At 42.3% G+C, this 15,537-nt stretch overlaps 1 long non-coding RNA gene across 1 annotated transcript in view; it reads left to right on the forward strand.

Annotated features, from left to right (window-relative positions):
• The first annotated feature begins 326 nt into the window (after nucleotides 1-326).
• The window catches only part of LOC136882123 (uncharacterized), a 334,440-nt gene continuing 319,229 nt past the window's right edge, over nucleotides 327-15,537 (forward strand). The window contains exon 1 of the long non-coding RNA XR_010861100.2: nucleotides 327-480. This is a non-coding gene — a long non-coding RNA (uncharacterized lncRNA). The remainder of the gene's footprint in view (nucleotides 481-15,537) is intronic.

Consider the following 15,537-nt stretch of genomic DNA (forward strand, 5'->3'; position numbering starts at 1 on the left):
TCGCCCGGTAATTCATGAAATGTACCTGTTGGAACAAACCTTTTGATGGCACAGGTTGTGTGTTTATTTGCGCCATAATAATTTGGTCTCCTCTTCAGCGAGCAGTCATTTGACCATGTCTGGTTCACATGTAAACAAACACCATGTCAAATACACATTGCCTACAACACGTCTTTAATGTATTTAAGTGTGATTCTCGTCTTTTCCCCTGTCACCGCTCTCGACGGCTCGCTCCCTCCCATTTCCCCCCACTCCCATCCCCACCAGAGCGGTCCAAGGTACCGGGCTCTGGCGACTACCGTCAGTAGTGTCAAGCTCGGCCGACGGGAGTGACGGTGCGGTGTCGACTGGGGCAGCTAACTTAGTGCGTCCGCGCGCACCTCTTTTTGACATTACTTCCTTCGTTCAGTGTATTAGTGAACTACTGTGTCTCGTGTGTGTTTGATGATATAACCTGTGACTACCTCGCTTCTTAACAAGGTAAGTTCAAAACAAACGCGTGTCTTTAGGTGTGACAACATTATTGTCATTTTGCACCTTTCACAAAGTTGTTAGTTTTTCTATTGTTTCTGTTTGCTCCAACCGGACACCAGTGAGATCTGAATTCACAACGTTCGAATTTCGTGTCTAATGAGCTACAGTAATGTAAAATTTGCTCTGTACTTAACATATATTTAGCGTGTATTTATGTATACTAAACGACCTTATCGCTAAAAGCCTGCTTCGCATTCTTGCACGTTATTGCATTGGAAGTTAGATTTATTAGACTTGGGAAATGCCCGAATTATAATCAAATCGTCGGCTGTCCTTGAAATTATTTATCTGTATAGGTGTTTTATAACAATTTGCACCGCAGTGAATATAGTTTTACTTTCTTCTGAATTCCTTGCTTCGTCCATCTGAATTCCCATTCAACACAAAAGGCCATAAGCAAAGACTAACTCAGTAGAAATAAACTTACTTCAAATGAGCATGCATATTGTTGAATAAAACGTTACCTCGTTAACATTAAATTGAATAATAGTACTACTAATAATAATAATAATAACATACTATGATGTAAGAAGATAGTTATCACATCGCATCCATCACTTAACTGTTAATTATTCTGTTATTTCCGTGTGCTTTAGTTGTATCGAATAACAGTTCCCTTTTTCACCCTTAAAAGATTTACTACGAGATAATGACAAACAATAAATTTGGTGAATACTGTGGGAACCTAAGTACTATCTCCTTTTACATTTCTAACATCATTTCGTGTGATAGACATGACAGTTTGTTGTGTTTATACCCTACAAAGTGAGATAAACCGTATCTGATAGAAATTTATTAATTTGTTTATTAATTTATTTAGTCACACCAGTTGATTTTATCGTGGGTTATGATAATTAATCTAGAAATCATCACTCAGGATTAATGGCTAATCGAAGATCAATTTCTTTGAAAAAATCGTTAATATTGATGAATTCACATCGAAACTCTGAATTGATGTCCTTTCTTCATGGAAACTTGACGTATAGGCGTAACAAAGCAGGACAGCTCAGTGCATTGTGGCATGATCAGAGACAGCTGGGTTCGAATCCCCAGTCGGCTATAATCTAAATAATTCACCACGGTTTCCCACTCCAACGCCAGAATGGTACCTTTCTCAAGGCCATAGCCGCCTCCTCCCCACTCCTAGCCAGCACAATTACACATACACCCACAGACAACACCCTCGCACCACAGTACACGTAGCTCACCCCCATGGGGGTGTACAAAGAAAAGCAAGTAAAGAACTGGTGGGCCAAATATGTCACTCCCGGCTCTAAAAGCCATACGCTAAAAAGTAAAAATATAAAGAAATTAAAATAAAAAAATTAAAAAAGTAAGGAAATTAAAATATATAGGCGTGCGTCTTTCTCATTGCAGTCCATTGTTCAGTCACACGCATGTGTATTTTATTTGCATTCTGTTCACTTTTCTTATTTTTACGTCGCACCGACACAGATAGGTCTTATGGCGACGATGGGACAGGAAGCGGCCGTGGCCTTAATTAAGGTTGCCTGGTTTGAAAAGATGAAACGACGTAAAAATATCATCAGGGCTGCCGACAGTGGGGTTCGAACCCACTATCTCCCGAATGCTCACAGCTGTGTGCCCCCATCCGCAAGGCCAACGCGCTCGGTCATTTCACTTCTGTCATGTCGTGAGTAAGTGTGTTCACGGGAGTTAGGACAGAACTTGATAAGAAATCTTGAAGAGTTGGTGCAAAATTCGACGTCCGACAGGTGCAGCAGTACATTATTACGTATTGTTAAATCAAGAAGAAAGATTCGATAAGAAGCAGAATTGTTGCGATTTCGAAAAAAAAAAAATTATAATGAAGAAAAGGAATTTATGTATAGAGTTTAAGTTACAAGAGATAAAAACAAAAATATCTAAGGTTTGTTTTCACTAAGTGTGTTGAAAAATACAGCTGGATCATATAAAATACGTTTTATATTTTACAATGTATCTTCTATTCTCGTGCAAAATTCATTAAAAATGCATGCGCTTTTATCTCATAAATTGCGTTATTGGAGTATAAATAGCAGGAATATATGGACTGCCAAACGTTAACATGGGTCTACGTCTTATGAAACGGAGAGTGTAATGTCGCTATGGTAACTTGGAGTGTACAGTATTGCTACCGAAAGTGAAAACGGTTAAGAACAGGAGGCCTTGACTAAGGACTGTTCTTGGCGTACTGTGATATTCAACCTCTGTATTGGGAAATCTGGATGTGTTGATGGGCCTTCAAAATGTAATAGGCAAAGGAAATATTGACGTTAATATTGACGTTAATATTGACACAAATATTAAAAAAGAAAGTGAATTCAGCGCTCTGAAAATTTATCGATCCTGTATGCTGTGTGACGTATACTAAGCTCGTAAAAAGCGCAAATAACGATTGAAAAGGGGAGCTTTTAGGCACAAGAGGTCGAAATTTTCCTTGTCCAGCACATTTTAGTCAGCCACTGAAAGACCACAATAACTTTTAGTAATGTGCAAATAGCTCTGAATGAAGCGAGCAATTTGATATAATAGTTACAGGAAGAATAGCAATACAGTTATTTTGATTTATTTCAATCAATCCAGTCATTCACAAACAGTAATCTGTTAACAATATCTGTACATTTGGGATCTTCACTTTCTTTAATTATACCTGAGTTTATATCGTAAATACCGCAATTCTTCTACTAAACTGACTACATTTTGAAGCGAGGTTAGTAGGCGTGGCCTGAAGGTGCGTCCCATACACCTTGTAGGGCGTTGATACGACCCATTATCAGGAAGCTGAGAAGTTTACTTCTGGCTTGACGCATGACTGGTGTTCGCTTATCCTGCTATATAAAAATCCGCATGGCTATTTTTTTTTTTTTTTTTTTTTTGCTATTGGCTTTACAAGGCCAAGGCCCTTCAAGGGCTGTAGTGCCATGGGGTTTGGTTCTGTTTTACATCGCACCGACACAGATATGTCTTACGGCGAAGATGGGACAGGGAAGGTCTACGACTGGGAAGGAAATGGCCGTGGCCTTCATTAATGTACAGCCCCAGCATTTGCCTGGTGTGAAAAATGGGACACCACGGAAAACCATCTTCAGGGCTGCCGACAGTGGGGTTCGAACCCACTATCTCCCGAATACTGGATACTGGCCGCTCTTAAGCGACTGCAGCTATCGAGATCGGTAATCCGCATGGCGCAACAGCCTCGAAAGGCCATGGCCTACCAAGCGACCGCTGCTCAGCCCGAAGGCCTGCAGATCATGAGGTGTCGTGTGGTCAGCATGACGAATCCTCTCGGCCGTTATTCTTGCCTGCTATATAAGCGAGTTCCAAATTAATTCCTTCATAGAGCTGACAACTCTACCTCACATTGTGCCGACGTTAAGTGCATTACACCTTGGACGTCCATGACTCTTAATTTGCGAAATATTCAGGGAAGAATGACATTAAATTTAATATTCAAATGTGTTGTAATTGCTTTATTAGGACATGTAGTGAAAGTAATGATTAAGCTATGTACATACACTAAATTAAAATTCCACTCATGAAAAACTAAAATCCAAACCATTTTCGTAATTATCATGAACCTCCTTGAAGGAGCGAGAGGTAAAGTGTGAGTGGCATATAGCGATTAGCTCAACGCCTGGCCTCTTTTGGACCAGAAACTAACCCGGCGCTCATTTATGGTGTAGGCTGTGTGAACCCTGGGCCGTGTACCTTGTGGAAGTCTTGTTTCTAAATTGTCCAACTTCATGACGTAGAACTGAACCGTCCAGCTCATTCAATGAATGGTCAGTGAACTGACCTTGGGTTGAGAGAGCACTGAGTTCGAGTCCCGGCTGGGTCGAGGATGTTGTCTGCTTATGGTTATTTTTGTCACTCGGGGAAGAGGTATTTGTGTTCTTAGTACACAGCACTTGACACCCAGCACAAAAACACATTCCCATACATCAGGAAGGGCTACATACCGTTAAACTAGGCCAATTCCACTTGATGTGCCGACGAGAGTTATTTCGGAAAAAAACAAGAGCAAGATTATGACGTTGAATCGAACCCACGTCCTTTCGAGTGAAACGAGTGAGCCTTTACCGCCTCGGCAAGGCAGGCATATTTCACATATTTTTCGACGTTCATCAGTGTGACCTTGGGATCTTGCAGCGTCTAGTCCTCGGATTGTGTGAAAGTCCTCGTCAGTGAATATAATTACTATGCTTGGGAGTGAAGGACGGAAGGAGCAACACGAAGCCGAATTTTACAAGGATTGGCAGCTATATTCAGGGCTCTATAATCTAGCTACTCGACTGCAACCCGAGGCTCCCGGGTTCGAATCCCGGCGACTTCTGGTGAAATATTAGAAAACCGGTTTCAGTGGCAACATTTCAGTAATTCAGCAAGTTAAGAGTGAAACAAATCTTTCACTCACTTAATTGATAGTTATTAAAACGTCCTCGTGTAATGAGAGTCTAAACGCTGCAGAGGTGTTTGAAGCATTTACGGACATATCATCAGCAGTATTATTGTACCAGGGATGTTGTTGTTTCGTTGATGAGCAGAGCCACTTGGGCCGAGAACCCTTTTGAGTAATTCCTAATACCTCCTTTGTAGCCCAACAGACTGACTAATTATACTTGGCAAAGTTAGGAACTCAGATCGCATGTAGGTCTTCGGTTTGAATCCCGAGCCATAGACAGTTACCAACTTCAAGAATTATGGACTGTTCCTAAAATCATGGATGGAATAGTAAAACATTTTTCATTTATGATAGTGTCATATTATAATATGATATAATATTATTTATTCCCTTCCAATAGTTACACACGATAGTAAATACGTTACACCGAGCTCGATAGCTGCAGTCGCTTAAGTGCGGCCAGTATCCAGTATTCGGGAGATAATAGGTTCGGACCCCACTGTCGGCAGCCCTGGAGATTGTTTTCCGTGGTTTCCCATTTTCACAACAGGCAAATGCTGGGGCTGTAGCTTAATTAAGGCCACGGCCGCTTCCTTCCCACTCCTAGCCCTTCCCTGTCCCATTGTCGCCGCAAGACCTATCTGTGTCGGTGCGACGTAAAGCAACTTGCAAAAAAGAAAAAAATGTAGCCTATGTTAAAGACATATTTCTTGGGTCTACTTTTAAAAAAGACTGATGATCAAAGATAATCATTTCTCTTGGACGAATCAAAAATATCAGTGTTATCTCATAAGTTCATCAAAGAAACATACTTCAGGACAGTAGATTTCATGCGTCTAAATTTGTCTGACGCTGTTCGGGTCCATAGCTAAATGGTTAGCCTGCTGAACTTTGGCAGCAGGAGTCCAGTGTTCGATTTCCGGCAGTGTCGGAAATTTTAACCACAACTGGTTAATTCTACTGGCATGGGGGATTGGAGTATGTGCCGCCATCATCATCATTTCATCCTTATCATGACGCGCAGGTCGCCTATGGGAGTCAAATCAAATGACCTGCATCTGGCGAGCCGACCTTATCCTAGGACACTCCCGGTACCTCTTAAAAGCCATAACGCCATTTTTTAAAATTATTTGTCTGACGATAGATGAAGTTCGTGTTAGTGTTGTGAGATTGATCGCCAGTTTCTTCAGCTCGTTGTGTTATGTAAAAGAACATCATGATCATTGTTTATCTTTGCATATGACGAAATAACAGTATTACCCATGAACAAAATTTGGGAATTACTTGCTCAATGTAAGACCAATCCAAACACAAATTCACCTTCACATTCGAGGCCTCGAAATCGAATTCGGGCGGTGTCAATCAGTAATGTGATGGCGAGAGGCCTGGTGCATGTGTTTCTGCCTGCACTTATGGGTGAGTATGCGATGATGGTGAGGTAGGGAGAAGGTGAAATCTGATGTCAGCATATAGCCTGCTCCTGTCGAATAACACTAAGGTTTTTAATCCCCATTCGCTAGACGAATCTCCACCAACAGCGGCGTGTGCCCTGACTCCATATTAACACTGCGAGAAGGTCTAGTGATTAGAAGATATATACCACAAAATCCCCTACCCTGTCAGGCAACATTCTGATATTAAAAATGTTATTCCACCATCGGTACACAAATCATATAACCACGGTAACGGGGTCATCATATCGCTGTCATATAGCTGCTCCACTGGAATCACGTAGGGTGAGAGGACCTCGAACGAACCATCAAGTCCAGGTTAAAATCCCTAACCTAGCCAGGAATCGAACCCGGGGCCTCCAGGAGAGAGGTAGACAAGCTGCTATTTGTATAAGCAGTATTATTGTTGTGGAATAGCGAGACACGAAATAGACACGAGTGGGCTTGTTTCTTATCAATACATGCTAATTTCACGTGAAAAAATAAAGCGTAATAATTGTGCAGAAAGGTTAAAGCGAACATTTCAGAATTAGATCTTATTTTTATTACTTGAGGAATGAACGCATGATAGCAATAACATTTTTTCTCACATGAAATTAGGCTCAAACATAGAAAATAAATAGGCCTATAAAGATCTGCCTTTGATTAACAAAATAATGTCGGTTATCACTTCTGAAATAAATGTTTCATTGGAAAGAAGTTCTGTTAAAATATGTAACCTTGGCATAAAATAGAAGTATTGCCTCACTGCAAGTTAATGGTGCGTTCCTTAACGCAGATTTACGCAGGGAGAGAAGGAGTGGAATATCTGTGTTAAACGGCCAGGAGTAGAAAGGTTTTCTTTTCCTGCGATGCCAAACAAATGTTGGAATAAAATGGCCTACCTATATCTGTGCTGTCCCAATCCACAAAAATGAAATGGCCTATGGCTTTTAGTACCGCGAGTGTCCGAGGACCAGTTCGGCTCGTCAGATACAGATCTTTTGATTTGACGTCTGTAGGCAACCTGCGCGTCGATAACGAGGATGAAATAATGATGTAGACGATACATACACCCATCCCCCGTCCCAGCGAAATTAACCAGTTATGGTTAAAATTTGCTACCCTGCCGGGAATTGAACTCGATACCCCTGTGATCAAAGGCCAGCACGCTAACCATTTAGCCATAGAGCCGGTCCTCAATACACAGTCTTCGTATTTCGCATCCCATGCTGTATTCATTGAACTACTCTGCTCTGTCGGTTAGCACTGAGCTACACAAAGTGTAGCTTGCGCTAGTCGCCCCTTGTGTGCCGTTCTGTTTCAAGGCCGCAGTGTACCTCCGGTAAGCTTTCAGTGATTAGGTCGTGTATAGCACATGCCAAAGAGATTTTAAGTGTTTAACACCGAATGAGTGGGTTATATGGTAGGAGCAACGTAGCTCTGAGTACGCTTGAACCTTAGTGCTGAGAGCCCTAAAGGTGATACATTCACACCTGGCGAATGCTGTGGCTGTGCCTCCATTAAGGCCACAGACAATTTCCTCACAGTCCTAGCACTTTCCTCCCTACTCAGCGAAAACCTGAAGTGCTATTGTGACTTTAAACCAATAGCAAACAAAATAGTAGACAAAGAAATAAGTTCAGAAGTGAAAGAAATAACTTCATTGCCACCACGATTTAATCATTCTACTAAATTGGTCAGTGATTCAGGCATAATTGCAGGTTTGAGTATCTAACTTTCACGGCCGCACTGTACTTGAAATAAACTTTCATCTCATTCTGTCGTGTCGCCTACATAGAGTGCATGCCCAAGATATCTAATTACTGAACGAAAAAGGCCGATAAGTGGTGGTGGGGGTCAGAAATATATAAATCAGATTTAACGTCCGTTGCTCTGCCGATTGAGCTACGCTAGCCTCAGTCATTTATTATGTTGTCAGCGATTTGTACTTAACACGACTTCGGCATATATAGTCGCTAAGAAAAAGAGATTATGCGCGTGGTATTGTACATTCCTCGCATTTCATATGTTATCAGAATTAGGTTAATATTAATTCTTAGCAAAATAAATAATTCACCTCCCATGTAGATACAAACTCCGTCGATTCTCAGAACAAACATTATGTCTAGATAGGCCTACATAGATAGAGTCTTTAATGGTTGCGAAGTTACGGCTCTGGGCCCTTCTATACACTTAACCACCAAATGCTACCAAATTAGGCCCTAATATTATAACATTTAATAATAATAATTGATTGTTGATTCCATCACGCTGGTAAGTTTAAAATAGGAGAAAGGTCGATTTTAATTTTAGAGGTTACCTCAAGATAGTTTCTGGCTACTCTTTTACGCTCCTTCTTTATCCGGGCCTCGGACCGGCAACAGAAACTGTCGAGCTACACGATAGAGCTACTGCAGGTGAATGAAGAGATTCTGGGAACAGCAAAAGAAAAGGAAATCTGCTTAAATAAGATCAACTTCATAAAAAATGTCTATTTTCAATGATAATATACGGTAATTAAAATTATGATAATATTCGGAAGAAACATTACTCTGAAATTAATCCTAATACAAAATTATAAGGAGAACAAAATCACCGATCGAGTATCAGTGCGTTTAGGGTAACGTAGATGTCAGGTTCTATCCGGAAGATAGTGGTTTCGAACCCCACTGTCGGCAACACTGAAGATGTTTTTCCGTTGTTTCCCCATCTTCATAGCAGACAAATCAGGGGCTGTACCATAATCAAGGCCAAGGATACTTACTTCCCACTCCTAGCCCTTTACCATCCCGTCATCGCCATAAGGCCTATCTGTGTCGATTGCGACGTAGAGCAAACTTAAAAAAGGAAAATCTGACTACTTACATAACTCTAATAATCATAATACATAATTATAGTCTAAATAAAATATTTGAGTATTATACGGGTTCTGAAACAAATTCTAACATGTAATTGGACGCGTTTAAACGCGGTGAAACCTTTTCATATTTAAAACCTTCTAGGAAGATATATTTTAGCCAAAATAAAGAAATATTTGGTACCGTTACGTAATGTGGTGTATGTAATGCGATTATTCAGTAGAAAGCTCATTCAGTGCAATATTCTCCTTGTTTTCTTCAATTATAACTTAGTCGTATTTACAGTTTGTGGGCTATGTGCTATGTTTCCTCTGCTACTCGAAGGAAGTCTTGTACACCCCTGTTGAGTGAAACGGGGACAAACATACTTCATGCAATGCTCCTCCGCATCTAATGCTGGATAGCATTGAGCTAGTCACAATTATTGGGAAACTCTATGGGTGTCAAGTTCAGTCATGACTTTGCTGGCAAAGCACCAAACAAATGTGACCCATATTATAAGAGGCTGCTGGGACAGGTGATGTTAAATGACATAGTGACCTGTGGATAGGTGCCAGTATCGCGACATCCACCTTATCACATCAAGAGATCAATAATCGTGAATGGAAAAATATCAGCGCAAAAGTGGGTGGGAGCACCTCTTAATCTACACACAGTACGTTACTTTACCATCCACCACAAAATACTCAGGTTGAGACAGTGAGGTTTAGTGTGAGAATGTCACATGACATACGAATGAAATGGAAAATACAGTAAAATCAATTAAAATCAATCTTCAATTATCTGCAGATTTAAGGCGGTCGCCCAGGTGGCAGATTCCCTATCAATTGTTTATCTCATATTTACAAGAGGAAAGCAACGGGTAACTAACTCACTCCTCACTTCCCTAGTATGCCTCTTCAGTGACGCCTAGGCTATTTATGATAGCTGTTGGTGGAGCTGTGGAGGATCAAACCAGCCTTCGGGCTAAATACCCAACATACATACAACATATATATACAATTATTTATAATTGTTTACCTACCTTTTACTTAAATATTTTCAATGAACTTGGGAAAGTATCGAACATTTCCCTCGATCATTTATTCCAATCCCTTAATCCCAGTAGATATTAAATTCAATACCATTTTATTTACAATAAGATATGAATATGAGAGTAGCAGGTAATTGTCAGGTCGATAAAAGAATGAATGAATGAATGAATATATTAATTAACAGAAAAAGTAAAATAAAAAATAGAAACCTTTTAACTGATGTTTTGCAAATTGCTTTACGTTGCACAGTCAGCGACGATGGGATAGGAAATGGCTGGCACACCGGGAAGGGTGGCCGTGGACTTGATTCAGGTACATCCCCTGCATTTGCCTGATGTAAAAGTGGGACACTACTAAAAACAATCTTCAGGGCTGCCAACAGAACCCACCATCTCCGTAATGCAAGCTCACAGCTGCGCGTCGCTAACCGCACCGCCAACTCACTCGGTTTTGCATTAAACTCCGAACTTGATTTTGGCATAGAACAGGACTGGACTTTCGTAACCCCATTTAGGCCGATGAATGTTTTAAAAGCCTCGGGAGGTCAACTGAGTAGAGGTGGATTCGATTCCCACCTCAGCCATCCTGGAAGTGGTTTTCCGTGGTTTCCCACTTCTCCTCCAGCCAAATGCCGGGATGGTACCTAGCTTAAGGCCACGGCCGCTTCCTTCCCTCTTCCTTGCCTGTCCAATCCAATCTTCCCACCCCTCCACAAGGCCCCTGTTCAGCATAGCAGGCGGGGTACTGGTCATTCTCCCCAGTTGTATCCCTGACCCAAAGTCTGAATCTCCAGGACACTGCCCTTGAGGCGGTAGAGGTGGGATGCCTCGCTGAGTCCGAGGAAAAAACCGACCCTGGAGGGTAAACAGATTACGAACGAACGAATGTTTTAAAAGAAGAAAGGTTTAAAAACAAAACTAATTTCAGGACAACATGTAGGCCTACAACGCCAAGATTAAATATCTCATTGTAAATAGGAAGGGCCATTGTACCTAGCAACAGAAGCCTGAACTCAATATGATACCACCGGGTAATGCAGTAGCATCGTCATCCTGAAATACTAAAATCACGACGTACTGATCTGGACTACGTTGGGATGTCGTTTGGTTTCTCCTGGTGAGTTCTACAGGTGTAATGTGAAATATTCAAATAGTAAACAATTAAGACATTAATGTGAAAAGACATCAGGCCCTTTAGGACTTTTAAATCGTGAAATTGCCAGGGTGTCTTCGTATGTGCCAGGCGTGGGGAATCCAACTGACCTTCCCCTGCCAAACTAGGGCGAATCTTGGGTAATTTCATGATCGAAAGTGCCTAAACTGCTAGAATATTTTTAACGTTTTCAATCGACGAAATGAAATTATGATTTCCCTCATTGTAAAAAGTATTAAAGTCCCCCTCTGTGGTGTAGTGGTTAGCGTGATTAGCTGCCACCCCCGGAGGTCCGGGTTCGAATCCCGGCTCTGCCACGAAATTTGAAAAGTGGTATGAGGGCTGGAACGGGGTCCACGCAGCCTCGGGAGCTCAACTGAGTAGAGAGTTGGTTCGATTCCCACCTTACCCATCCTGGAAGTGGTTTTCCGTGGTTTCCCACTTCTCCTCCAGGCAAATGCCGGGATGGTACCTAACTGAAGGCCACGGCCGCCTCCTTCCCTCTTCCATGTCTATCCCTTCCAATCTTCCCATCCCCGACAAGACCCCTGTTCAGCATAGCAGGTGAGGCTGCTTGGGCGAGGTACTGGCCATTCTCCCCAGTTGTATCTCCCGACCCAAACTCTGAAGCTCCAAGACACTGCCCTTGAGGTGGTAGAGGTGGGATCCCTCGCTGAATCCGAGGGAAAAACTGACCCTGGAGGGTAAACAGGTTAAGAAGAAGAAGAAGAAAAGTATTAAATAGAAATTATTCCAATGGACCAGTAGTAATTTAATTTTTGAGTGAATTTCGGTTCGAAAAATAAGAAACATTGATTTACTTTGCAAAATGTCTTGACATATTGTCAGTACAATGCTGCAAATTTAACAGAAACGCTTTCGGGAGGATGGAGCAGCTTTTCAGAATTAACTACAATTAGCTCTGGCCTGCGCAGGCTCAATTACTGCGTCCATCAAGAATGGAGTGCTCTAGAAACGAGGTCCACTCAGCTTACAACTTATTTGAGTAGTATGTTTAACGGGATGAGTGGTTCAGGTGATTTAGCGCTGGTCCTCTGCACCTAAGTTCTTGGGTTCAATCTCGGATCCGTAAAGCTGTTAGTGGGACATTAAACCAGTAATAATGAATAATGAATAATAATAATAATAACACGACTGTTGGGGTATAAGTTATGGCAACCATTTCCATTACATTCCATAAGAGCTTACGCTCTCCAAACTCATCTGTATATTGCCGTATCTCTGGTAGAGTCTGCATTCGTGTGAAAAATTATAGTAGTTGCAAGGACTTATGACCAACTCTCGCGTAATTATGATGTGTATTACACTAACATAATGACCGCCCACCCTCGGCGGGGTTAGCTCGTCATTTAAAGGCTAGTAATTACCACACTAAATTAAAAAGTAATTTGATGTACGGTGAATATATGAACTGGTATATGAAAACGTTACATTTTAAATATATGCAAGAACAGGCCAACATTTCTTCTGCATTTTTAAGCAATGAATTTTCGTAAGACTCGCCGAAATCCTGTCTGTGTTCGTGCGACATTAATCGGCTAGGGAGAGAAAGATAATCTTAAAACGTGTTTCAGTAGTAACTGTCGGAATGTGAATCCAGGTGGTGTTCGTGAATCAGCCCGCAAAGAGAGCTGTGAGGTTAGGTCACAGGGCGCCAAGATTCGTGAGGTCCAACCAGTGCGGCCCACTTTGACCCTGATGGGAGTCCACCCTAAGTCGGTTACCGTGGGAACTGTCCTTCACTCAAACCTAGCTTGACGAATGATCACCGATAACCTTTGGACGTCCGTTTGAATTCACTGCCGACTTTTGACTAGCAACATACAGACAAGCGTGAATGTACTGTGTGACTTCTAGGTATAACATTCTAGGAATAGGTATAATAATAATTTCGTGTGGCTATTTCTAGCCGAGTGCAGCCCTTGTTAGGGTGGGCGGCATCTGCCATGTGTAGGTAACTGCGTGGTATTGTGGTGGAGGATAGTGTTATGTGTCGTGTGTGAGTTGCAGGGATGTTGGGAACATAACAAACACCCAGCCCCCGCGCCATTAGAATTAACCAATGAAGGTTAAAATCCCCGACCCGGCCGGGAATCGAACCCGGGACCCTCTGAACCGAAGGCCAGTACGCTGACCATTCAGCCAACAAGTCGGACTAGGAACAGGTAGTCAGCTACTTATGTAATCCTTTCTACGGACGTGCGAGGGGGATTGCAAATAATCCTATTCCGGCCATATAATGAAGAGAAAAGTAACGGCGAGAATTTCTAATACAAAACTATCGACAAAAGTTAATTTATTTTGTTGTTTATTCGTATTTACAATTTAGGATATCGCGGTCAGCAGTCCCTTCCATAATTGCGCTCTGCCCATTTGACATAAATTTGAAAGGAAGCAGCATTGGCATTTATCGTCGTTGAACGTGAAAATACCGCTGTGCGACGATATTATCGGACAAATGTCCGGCTCCATGGCTAAATGGTTAGCGTGATGGCCTTTGATCACAGGCGTCCTGGGTTCGATTCCCGGCTGGGTCGGGAATTTTAACCATCATTGGTTAATTCAGTTGGCAGGAGGCTCGGTGTATGTGTCGTCGTCATCATCATTTCATGCTCATCTCGACGCGCAGGTCGCCTACGGTAGTCAAATCAAAAGACCTGCACATGGCGAGCCGAACATGTCCTTGGATATTCCCGGTACTAAAAGTCATACGCTATTTCATTTGTGATGAAGTAACCGGAAAGAAAAACCTAATCAGTGTTACGGGATTCGTGCAAATACTGACCCGCAGCACGTACTGAATGAAAAAGAGATTTTGATTTTCACAAAATATTGAACGTTAGATGAATGACAGAACCCTACCGGCCACGTATCGATATGTCAGAAGTCATTCGGAAATGCATCTGAAAACAACATTAAACTTTAGATCAGGGCCTCTCAAACGCCCAAAATCTCACGCGTGCAAATCGAGGCGCAAGAGCTCTGTTCACTGTGCATCGGTCCCGCTCGGCTCGGCTCGGACCAACGCTTCGTCTCTGGGCTACTCGGCTAAACTCGGCTCAACTCGGCTCGGATTTGGAGCGCTACGGAGCAAGTGAGGAAGAGGGAGACAGGGGGAGCGAGCGAGACAGGCGTGGGGAACGAGAGAAAGACAGCGCTATTGCTCCAAATCGAAGAGTGGGGGGTCTGCACTCTGGTCAACCAATCGAAGTCGTCTTTTGCACTGTGCACAGTGCATGCACCAGGCGTATGCACCCTGAGAGGCCCTGATTTAGATGAAAGACAGAACCCTACCGGCCACGTATCGATATGTCAGAAGTCATTCGGAAATTCACCTGAAGTTCAAATGAGGAAGTTGGGACTTAGTAGGCCAGTGACATCGTGAGTGGCTGCTCACCAAAGAGGCTGTGGTACGAAAGGATCAAGGCATTTGTGGTTAGTATTTCTTGATAAGTTTAGAGATGTCGTGACTGGTCATGATATCATGTCGTAAGACTAGGAACTGGAGGGCAAAATACCTCGGAAATATCCTCGTGGAAGGCCAAGAAACACGCTAATGATGACATTCCTCATTGGCATTTGCCTGAAGAGTCACGAAGAACCCAAGATAAGCTCAGTCGGAGGAGACTCAACACAGGTAAAATTTTTATGTAACATTCATTACGCACACTAATGATTATGATGGTGATAATGATGATGTAAAACTACTTCCAAAATAGCTTGTGTTTGGTGTTACATGAGGCTACGTGCAGCATGCCCAGCAGCTTACAAACAAACCAAAAACTAATGACGCTTCAGTCGAGTTGGACTATTTACTACCAAGCGACTGCTGTCCGCTCCGAAGATTTGAAGAATACGAGGTAACGCGTGATCAGCGTGGCGAGTCCTCTCTGCTGTTATTCTTGACTTTCTAGACACACCGTCATATAGCTCCTCAATTACCCTCGCCTCGAACCAGCCTTTAGATCCCAGTAAAAATCCTGACCTGTCCAATATTGGAGCGCGGGGCCTCACGGTAAGAGGTAGACTCGCTACTCAAAGACTTTACGTCAATCTTCAATTCATTACTGGATTTAGCTGATAACAATTTCGATGCTGTC

This window comes from Anabrus simplex, chromosome 1 (assembly GCF_040414725.1).
Source record: "Anabrus simplex isolate iqAnaSimp1 chromosome 1, ASM4041472v1, whole genome shotgun sequence".
Taxonomy (NCBI): domain Eukaryota; kingdom Metazoa; phylum Arthropoda; class Insecta; order Orthoptera; family Tettigoniidae; genus Anabrus; species Anabrus simplex.